The sequence below is a fragment of the Pristiophorus japonicus genome, unplaced genomic scaffold (assembly GCF_044704955.1).
Source record: "Pristiophorus japonicus isolate sPriJap1 unplaced genomic scaffold, sPriJap1.hap1 HAP1_SCAFFOLD_233, whole genome shotgun sequence".
NCBI lineage: Eukaryota > Metazoa > Chordata > Chondrichthyes > Pristiophoridae > Pristiophorus > Pristiophorus japonicus.
In genome coordinates this window covers 969360-975287 of record NW_027252047.1, presented here as the reverse complement: position 1 = coordinate 975287, position 5928 = coordinate 969360, and the positions used below count along the sequence as shown (strand labels likewise).

General features: G+C 43.4%; 1 non-coding gene across 1 annotated transcript; it reads left to right on the top strand.

Annotated features, from left to right (window-relative positions):
* Positions 1–198: 198 nt before the first annotated feature.
* Positions 199–271, top strand: trnav-cac (transfer RNA valine (anticodon CAC)). The gene has a single exon. It is a non-coding gene; the product is annotated as a tRNA-Val (tRNA).
* Positions 272–5928: the final 5657 nt, after the last annotated feature.

The window sequence follows — 5928 nt, the reverse complement described above, 5'->3', positions numbered from 1 at the left end:
TCGGCACAACTAGAGCTTTCTGATCCAGAAGATTCGGGGGCTGCGTTAATTTGGGAGTTTAACGACTTTGAAAGGAACATTTTTGACTTGTGCAGCTTCGGTCAGAGAAATGTTTATGAAAAGATTTTTTCACAGAAAGGGATTCAGAATTACACCTTCTGGATTAACACTTCTCTCTGGGCACTAAGTTCAGCAGTGGTTTCTGTAGTGTAGTAGTTATCACGTTCGTCTCACACACGAAACGGCCCCGGTTCGAGCCCGGGCCGAAACATCATTTTAGAATATATTTGCTTTAAAAATAATTGAAAAAAGTACCCCACGTTCCTTGACTTCTGAGCAATGAACATTTGAAACCAATTTCAAAAATTCAGAGTGTGTTAAGTCAGATAGGGTGTAAAATATCATCTATGATGAAAGCTCCTGAAATTATTACAGTTCAGTTATTGAAGTATTGACTGTAAGTCTGCAAAACAATCCGGGTGGGAATATTGGCCCAAAAATTCGGGTTGGAGGCTTCCCGCGGACAATTCCTTTCCGATCGGTGATGTTTTAATCACCCCACCTCCCACAGTGTTTAATTAATTGCATGTAATTATTTGAAAAAAGTTTGAATTAAAAAGTTACTTTCCGAACTCGGGCTCCCTCTGTGAATGCCTAACCACGAAACGAGCAGGATACACATTCAATAATTTAATTCCAGACTGCATATTTTCTTTGCTGTTTCACAATAACCAGACCTATGCTCCAAAATCTGTCTCACCGTTTCCCCGGTGTCAGTCAGAGAAGCACATGGGACTGAATCAGTGACTTTGCTTTTTCCTCCTGTCTTCTGAAGCGGCGCACGGTCCCACTCCGACAGTCAATGAGCTGTTGGGACGTTAGTGTATCCAGGCTGCGGATGGCCACCCCGAACGCAGCAGAGGGGTTTCTGCATTAGTTCTGGGTAGAGGCAGTATTTCCCCTTCTCTCTTCCTCTTGTCTATATCCCTCGGCTTTGTTTTCTGGATTTATTCCCCCGGCCTCATTTTATGTGTTTAAAAGGCAACAAAAGATGAAGTGTGCGACACTCTGGAACAATTTCTCTCACTCAAATATATCTATTTAGTGAAGTGAAATAAAGAGCAATTAAAGAATAAGGGAGAAGCCACTGTCGCTCTTTTGACAGGAGAATAAACTCGCCCATGACTGTTCATCCACAGCAAGTTTAAACATAATCTTCCTGCACGGGATCCTTTCACGTGGAAAGCAAACGTGATAACGGCTCCACTGCGGAAACCGCTCGGAGGCAGCTGACCAGTGAATGCCTTCTGTGCTGATCGGGAATGTGTTGGCTCACCTTAAACAACTTCTGTCCCTCACTGACAGCTGTCAATCCTTCTCCACCGCTGCCCTTTACACAAACATGTCACTGATACCCACCCACTATCCCACATCCCCATCGTGTTATCTTCCATGTTAGCACAGTGGGGCCGCGGAGGCACCTACTCTCTCCCCGCGGTTAGTGAACTCAGTCAGTCTGTAAAATTAAAGGGGAACAAGTGTCCCGCAAAGGACACGGGAAAGAAGAGAGTCTGTAACCTGGGTTTAATTGTTTGTCAAAGGCTACCCGTCCTGTTGTGTATTTCCAGCAGTTTCCAACTTTCACAGGTGGAGATACCGGGGCTGGACCATGCTCCTAAAATACAATGAGGTCGGGATAAAAGTTCCTCACATACTCAGGGCAAATTAAATGATTGAAGTTCTACAATGGATTAATTAATGATGTTTAAATCAATGAATCTTTTTTCCACATGAGATGCATGTAACTCTTTCTTCTAAGGTTTTAATTTTGATGGAAATGCAATTTCCCTGGCCGGAAATCGACCCAGGGCCACGGTGGTGAGAGCGCCGAATCCTAATCACTGGAACACCAGGGAACGCTGCATTGCTGCATCGCTGCATCGTAATGCTTGGTGTCATTATTGTCCTTTTCAATCCACTTGTTTCACACCGAAACACATCGTAACCTTGATCTGAATTTAACGCCACGTGATTCTTTGAAATCACCATTAAATGATTGGGTAAAACCACTCTTTATACCACCGAAAAACAGCTTCGATTCCAGGTCAGGGCGGTAACTTCTGTAACAGCTTTTTTCAATTCAAAACCTTATAAAATTGACGACATGCAGCTAATATGAAAAAATATGAATTCATTTAATCACCGTTAAATAACCGATAACCTTTTTCAGGATGAAATAAATAATAATATAGTTACTGAGGGACAGTGGTATCTTTAGTCATTCATTTTCTCTTTACATGTGATGAATTTTTATCCCTATCTCATTTACATGCTGTATGAGAAATTGTAAGTGTTTATGACTCAGTTGTAAAACCATTGTGTGTGTGTCTATTCTTGATAGGAGGAGCACTTGAGACCGAAGTTGCAGTTCGATATATGCATCAATAGAATCAATTTTCACCAGTCGCTTTAAACCCAATAACATAATTTGTTTTGATTGGACTGGATGGAGGAACATGATCCATGTAACAAATTGTTATCGTTTTACTTGTGCTGAATGCTCATAAAAGTATTGGAGTGGGAACTCACTGGATAACAGCAAAGCTTGCAATGTTTGCGGAATATATTTGTGCAGCCAAAATGCACAATGACAACCCGGAACTGTGCGGCACCGAATCCTCGGGGAAAAACATTAAAAGGCTTCGCCCGGAGATGGGTTTGGATTACCCACCTTTCAGTTACCAGCCGAATGCGCTCAACCATTGCACCACAGATACACACTGCAAGACATGCAAAACCAGGGTGTCAGTCAGTTAAAGCTTCAGATTGCTCCGACCGGGATGGAACTTATCCACTCTCAGTTGTACTTTTCCCAAATAAAGGGTGGTACATTCATTGTGGATGTGTGGAAGCAGTCTGGTCCCGCACACTGCAGACACTTCCATGTCACCACCAACCAGCTCTCCCACAACCGGTGTGATATACTTTCCAGCCTTCCAGTGCCTTGTCCGTGACGAAGTATGTTTCAAATGTTTTGGAATAGTTGGTTCCATGGTGTAATGGTGAGCCCTCTTGACTTTAAATCTACTGATTTGAGTTCAAATCTCAGTGAAACCTAAATTCTTGTTGTCCCATGTCGAAATCTCGACCTCCGAAAAGAATGACTCCGACACTTACACTCCGGTAGAAGTTTCCTTTTTAATTTACTTGCTCGCAAGAGGTAGGTTTCACTCAGTCAAGGGCTAAGTGAACACCTCCGAAATGGTTCAGTTTAACAAGATATTTATACAGTAAAACCAAAGTTCTGGCCTCTCCCTGTGTATTGCAATCTCACAGTCGGTGAATACAGATAAAGAGTTAATTACTGTATCCTGGTCCTGACATGGTTTACAGATATTTCCTTTTGTCAGGGTAATCAGGAAGCCAAACGGCCATTACTCCATGAGTCATAGGTAATGGGCTATCACCTGTCTTGTATTGTGTCAGGATTGTTTCAATTTCCTGGTCAGTTTATCTGCTTGCATCAAATGGATGAGGTCTCGGAAAGAGATAATGGCTAGAAGATAAGGGTGGGGTGACATGGAACTCCTGTAGTGTAGACAATAGGAGAGCACCATGGGGGGTTACTTGTCTCAGCATGACTTGTCTCCTAGCTGTCTGATGGCCATCAGCCATCTCACAGCAGGTTTAGCTGTTTATGCAAGCTGACTGCTAAAATGCAGAAAGTTCTGGAAGGGCCAGGACTCCATTGTAATCAAAAGGCACACAAATACCGTATGGTATCAGCTTAGATAAAAATACTTTCCACATTCCCCCATTTTGTCCTTCACAAGGACAACTCAATCCATTCTGATCTTGTACAGTCTCTCCATTTCCATTTCTACACAAGAGCCTTCAACAGTTGTTGCTACCATAACTCTAGCCGTGGTCTCGGTAGGTAACATACTTTCTCCCACCCTGGCACAGCAACACTTAACGATGACAAATAATAGATACAGGGCGAAGACTATCAGCAGGAATGTGATCAAACCCTGTACCACAGATTTCCCCTGGGCTCCCAACCATCCTGATGTTTTCAGCTAGACTGCCGATATCTTCTGATTTATCTGGGATATACGTACAGCATTCTTCACCTATTAATGCGCATGTTCCTCCCTCCTTGGCTGGGATATAATCTAAGGCCATACGATTTTGGAGAGCCACTGTTCGAATAGCTACCATTTCGTCATTTATCCCTTCAAAGGCTTGGGAAGTTGCGTTGTCTACTGATTCTACTAAGTTAGCCAATTCCCGTAACTGCCATTCGGTCGATGCTATTCCATAGGGTGGCACCATTACCTTGAATATTCCGTTTAGCCACGTCAAATCCCGTTTTCATCTGTGGCTTCCATAGGCCTCCCTTAGAGTCCTGACTGATCTGATAAGGGATACCACATATCCTAAGTAACAGGACTCTGTCCAGTTGGCTGGTAACCATGGGTAGCCTTTATGGGCACAAATAAAGTAGGTGCAATTATAGGACGTCAACTCCTGGTCCTTTCGCACTGTCCCTACTCGAGTGGTCTCACCTTCCCACCCTTTACCTGGGGCTTTGTTATGGACCGTTGTCCAGCCAACGGTTGCTATCTTTCTCTCAGTGGGATTAGTTGTGGCTTGCCATTTAATCATTTGGGAACACTTGCTGCGTCCCATTTCTGGTCCTTTAGTTTCATTACTCACGAGGCATATTATACCTTCAGGATTTCCTATTCTGGGAGTAATGCTTAGGAAGGGAGGCTGATGGTTATTATCATAATTGGGCTGGTACCATCACTGGAATGCTGTAAGTTTATACTCTGCCGACCTCCATTCTGTTTGCTCCTTCGTTTCTGGCCCCTTAGTTAGTTTTGTCCTGTTTTGCACTGTCAACCATTCTACCATTTCTGATTCGTTAAAGGGGACAGATCTCAGGGGAATACCCCCCCTGGAGTGGACAGGTACATGGGAACATAGCCAACAACTCGACAAGTTTCTTTCTTGAGCATACCTATGACTCAGAGCCATAAATACGTTTACGTGCAATTCCCTTCGGTGGCGGGTCTGTACCCCTGGTGTAATCAATAATGTGAAGTAAAACCCTGTCAAGCCCAGCACCATCAGTCCCCATAGTCCATACAGTTCCTTATTCAGTCTTCCTTTTTCTGTTCCTCTGATTCCTTCGTCCCTTCCTCTTGGTCGGGTGCCCGTTTGCAATGGGATGCGTGGATCCATGTTGGTCTTTCCTTTACCTTGATTGCAGTATTGGTCGCCAGCAAGACCTGGTATGGTCCTTCGAATCTTGGCTGTAGACTGCTTTTTCTTTTAAAAATCTTGATGTAAACGAATTCCCCTGGCTCCAGGTTATGACACTTCCCTTCCGCTGGCTTGACTTGGGCTTCCTTTACCTGTGAATGAAAGCTGGAAATACATTTGGTTAGTGCAATACAATAATTCAACATATTTTCCTCCATTTTGTGGATGTCCATCTGTTTTGCAGTAAATGGTGCTGTAAAAGGTAGTAGTTGGGGACGTCCCATAACTATCCCATGCGGTGACAGGCCTGTTGTTCTGTTGGTTGCAGATCGCATTACCATCAAAGCTAAGGGCAGCAGTTCTGTCCATTTCAGTCCAGTGTCATTGCATAGTTTTGCCAGCTTATTTTTAAGCATTCCATTATATCTTTCAACAAGTCCAGCTGATTGTGGATGATAACTGCAATGAAAACGTTGATTAATCTGTAAAGCTTTACACAGTTCTCTTAAAACAGTTCCCGTGAAATGTGACCCGTTATCACTGGAAAGCTTAGCAGGGATTCCGAAGCGCGGTACAATTTCTTTTAACAAACATTTAGCAACAGTAGTGGCATCGGCCTTTTTACATGGAAAGGCTTCAATCCATCTAGAGAACACA